The following is a 4,598-nucleotide window of genomic DNA, read 5'->3' as shown; positions in this document are numbered from 1 at the left end:
AAGAGGTTGTGACGGAAGAATTAATCCAGGCTGGTCTTTTGGTTTAAGCTGGTTTATTTTCAAGACAATTCCTCAGTGCTACTGATTTCCAAATAGATTCTGCACAAAGTTTTCCAGCTGTATCTTTTTATTCTATTCAGATGGGATAATCAGTGCTCATCACCTGTTTAACTAGCAATTGGTTTTAACAAAGTGATTGCCATATTAACATTCTTGACCCTCCAAAGCCTGCAAAGATGGAGCTGGAGGCTATGACTAGATATACAAGCCCAGTCAATCCTGCTGTCTTTCCACATTTGACAGTGGTTCTTCTTGCAATTGGCATGTTCTTTACAGCACGGTTTTTTGTATATGAGGTAACATCTACCAAATACACACGGGATATCTACAAAGAACTGCTGATTTCCCTAGTGGCTTCTCTTTTTATGGGATTTGGAGTACTTTTCCTCCTCCTATGGGTCGAGATCTATGTATGAGGACAGCTGTAAGTGTGCAGGGAAGAAATATGAGGGACCATTCCAGCAGGAGGCGCTGTTTCCGCACTGACTTCACTGCAACCCCAATGTAGCCAGCTATTAAAGAAGCGACAGCTCTTCAAGAGCCATTGAGTAGCACCTGGACTTTGTACAGAATATGTTCTTATAAAACCAAAAGATAAAAGCTTTAAAAAAAAAAAATCAGGAGTGTGATGGAATACTCCCCCATTTGCCTGGATGAGTGCAGCTCCCACAACACTCAAGAAGCTTGACACTGTCCAGGACAAAGCAGCTCACTTGATTGGCACTACATCCACAAACATTCACTCCCTCCACGACCGACGCACAGTAGCAGCAGTGTAGTGAAGATGCACTGCAGGGATTCACCAAGGCTCCTTAGACAACATCTTCCAAACCCACGGCCATCTAGAAGGACAAGGGCAGCAGATACATGAGAATACCACCACCTGGAAGTTCCCCTCCAAGACACTCACCATCCTGACTTGGAAATATATTGCAGTTCCTTCACTGTCACTGGGTCAAAATCCTGGAACTCCCTTCCTATCAACACTGTGGGTGTACCTACACCACATGGCTGCAGTGGTTCAAGAAGGCAGCTCACCGCCACCTTCTCAAGGACAACTAGGGATGGGCAATAAATGCTGGTCCAGCCAGTGAAGCCCACACCCCTTGAATGAATAATAATTTAAAAATTCCCTACCCATCTAATAGAGTCCAGGATGTGTCTGTTCTAGTAGGTTAATGGTGATTCTGTTTCGCTAATGGTGGATTCTATTTATTGCAGACCATAGAGTTACATATATCTAGATGCAAAAGCAAAACACTGTGGCTGCTAAAAATCTGAAGTAAAAACAGAAAATACTGGAAATATTCAACAGGTCTGGCAGCATCTGTAGAGGGAGAAAAACAGGGCTTACATATGTAGATATGAACATAAAAAATAGGAGCAGAAGTAGACCATTCAGCCCCTTGAGCCTGGTCCACAATTCAATAATGGCTGATCTGTTTGTGTTTTGAATTCCATATTCCCATCTATCTCCAGTAATCTTTTATTCCCTTGTCTAACAAGAATCTATCTACCTCTGCCTTAAAAATATTCAGTGACCCCGCCTTCATCGCCTTCTGAGGCAGAGAATTCCAAAGTCGCACAACCGTCTGAGAGAAAAAAATTCCTCCTCATCTCTGTCCTAAAAGGGCGACCCCTAATTTTAAAACAGTGCCCCCTAGTTCTGGACTCACCCACAAGAGGAAACATCCTTTCGACGTCCACCTTGTCAATAACGTTCAGGACCTTGTATACTTCGATCAAGTCACCCCTCACTCTTCTAAACGCCAGTGGAAACAAGCCCAGTCAAACTTAATTTTCACCGCTCCCCCTCACCTCCACCTCCCCCCACCCCAGCATTGGGAATTGAGGCAGGGTGGGGGATGGGTGGTTGGTGCAAAAAACACCAGCACTGACTGGCGTGACAGTATCGAGACGTTGTTCCGGGCACCAGGTATTCTGGGAAAGGTGAGCTCGGGGCCTAGCTGGGTAGACCACCCGCCCTTCTGAGGCGGGCCGGAAATTAGGTTCATTAAGAGCCTTATTGAAAGGTAAGTCCGAGGCCAGCTGGGATTTTCCAGTTGTCCCCCTGTTTCCTGATGTGAAGGTGGCCACCCAGTGGCCGACTAGGGGACCAGTATTCCTGACAAGCCTAGAGGCCCTCTCTGACTGCCTGTTTGGGTGGGGATGCAGCTAAAGATAACCCTGTAGAGGGGCTAGCCACAGCAACCTCCCCTCTCACCTGCAACCACCCCCCCACCACACCTCCCGCCCCCTCACCCCACCCCGATAGCGGTGACCTGGCTGCTTTTTGTTAGTTTTATAAATATTTTAATAAGTAGCTGAGAGGGTACCTTTTTGCTGAAGCGCCCTCCCCGTTACTTATTGTACGATAGCCAGGTGCTTCTCTGAAGCTGGAAGTCTTTGAACTGGCCTTCAGCTTCGAGAGCCTGTCCACTGCCTTAATTGGACAGGAAACCTCTCTCAATGCCAGTTAAGAGCTTACCCATGTGAAAATCGTAACTTTAACCAAATCCTCCCACTGGAGGCAGGTTTCTGGCACAAAATAAACAGCTCCTGTTTCCCCACTTCTGCGAAAATTCAGTCTTCTAGAGGTAACGTTTCAGGATGATGACCTTTCATCAGAAAGGCCATTGGCCTGAAACCTCAATATTGTTTCTCTCTCCACATTTTGTGCATACTTGTTGGGGAAAGGAAATAGGCCATCAATATAAGATAGTCATCAAGAAATCAAATAAAGAATCCACAAGAAACATCTTTTACTCAGAGGATGGTGAAAATGTGGAACCTGCTACCACAGGGAGTAGCTGAAGTGAATAGTGTGGATTGATTTAAGAGGAAACTAGATTAGCATGTAAGGGAGAATAAAATAGAGGGTTATGCAGATAGAATTAGATAAGGAAGGATAAGGGGATGCTCGAATGGAATATAAACAACAGCATGGACTGTTTGGGCTGAATGGCCTGTGTCTGTGCTCTATATTCTGTGTAATTTTATGCACATATTAGTATTTCCAGTAATCTGGTGATGAAGGGAGCTTGATAAAGTGGAGGCTGAGAGGAAGTTTCCCCTTGTGGGAGAGTCCAGAACTAGGAGGCACAGTTAAAAATAAGGGGTCTCCCATTTAAAACTGAGATGAGGAGGAATTTCTTCGCTCGGAGGGCCGTCGGAGTTTGGAATTCTCTTTTCCAGAAAACAGTGGTGCCTGGGCCATTGAATATATTCAAGGCTGAGTTAGACAGAGGGAACAAGGGAACCAAGGGTTATGGAGCGCCAGGCAGGAAAGTGGACTTGAGGCCACAATTGCATCGACCATGATCTTATTGAATGGCGGAGCAGGCTTGATGTGCCAAATGGCCTACTTTGCTCCTATTTTGTTTCATCTTGTGATGTGAGCTCAACCTCAAATTCATGTAACACAAAATCTCTCCCTTCTAAAGGTAAGCCTGGAGATACATTGCACCACAGGTGTCTCTATTAGATGTAAAACAACAAGCAACTTCTACTGTAGCCTGCATCTAGCTCTGAATCCTTCTTATTTGGCAGATTTCTGCTCCCCTGGTGACTGCTTTTAATAGTAGTAGAACGTTGGAGTGAGCATCTATCTTTTCAAATATTAAAAAAGATTCGGCACTAAGTTTTACAGGAAGCCTAACGTCCCATTTGTACCCATTTTAAACCCAACTTCACTGTTCTTTAGGAAAGGCAATCTTCTTTACCCGTTCTGGCCTACTTGTGACTCCAGACCCACAGCAATGTGGTTGACTCTTAAATGCTCTCTGAAATGGCCTAGCAAGCCACTCAGTTGTATCAAACTGCTCACCATAACTTTCTCAAGGGTAGCTAGGGATTGGCATTAAATGCTGGCCCAGCCAGAGAAGCCCGCATCCCATGAATGAATTAAAAAAAAACACTGAGTTCCACTCAGCTTCAACCACATGTGGTATGAGATGGTTTCTTGGAAAAGGCCTCCCATCACTTAATTTTACTGCATTTGAAGTCTGAACAACATGTACTACAGTTACGCTGTGACATTCATACTGATGCATGCGAGAAACTGTTTTTGCATTCCAATGAAAGATGGAAGCACAATTACAGCATAAAGCACAAACAAGTTCAAAACTCCATGCACAGAATTTGAGACCTCAGTACTTATTGGCTGCCACTCAGAAAATTGAATCAGCAGACTTGTCTTAAAAGGATGGGGTGACAAAATCAGGTCCAGGTGAATTTCCCCTCATTGTATCCTCAAGTATGCATCATCCCCACATCAGTTATGGAAAGACGCTTAGAATTCCCAAACACGATCCCAGCCTCCTATCTTCCTTGGCGGCACCTGGGGCAGCAGCAGTGATTGTCGAGACTGCATGTGTCTTGCAGGAATGCATGTCTTAGCAAAACAAAAAAAATGAAGCTTTAATACAACATGCAAGATGTCCAAGTGAATCACACCAGGGCTGCCATAAAATCCCCCCTGAACTCACGACAGAGAAAAAAGCAGCAAATCGTTTGCAAAAGAAGCTACGAAGCAGGCT

General features: G+C 44.8%; 1 pseudogene; it reads left to right on the top strand.

Moving 5' to 3' along the window:
* Positions 1–224: 224 nt before the first annotated feature.
* On the top strand, positions 225–614 carry LOC144691976 (dolichyl-diphosphooligosaccharide--protein glycosyltransferase subunit TMEM258 pseudogene; annotated as a pseudogene).
* Positions 615–4,598: the final 3,984 nt, after the last annotated feature.

Source organism: Cetorhinus maximus, chromosome 16 (genome assembly GCF_964194155.1).
Source record: "Cetorhinus maximus chromosome 16, sCetMax3.hap1.1, whole genome shotgun sequence".
In the NCBI taxonomy this organism is placed as follows: Eukaryota; Metazoa; Chordata; class Chondrichthyes; order Lamniformes; family Cetorhinidae; genus Cetorhinus; species Cetorhinus maximus.
The sequence above is the reverse complement of the archived record's forward strand: the minus strand, read 5'-3'. Positions and strand labels throughout refer to the sequence as shown.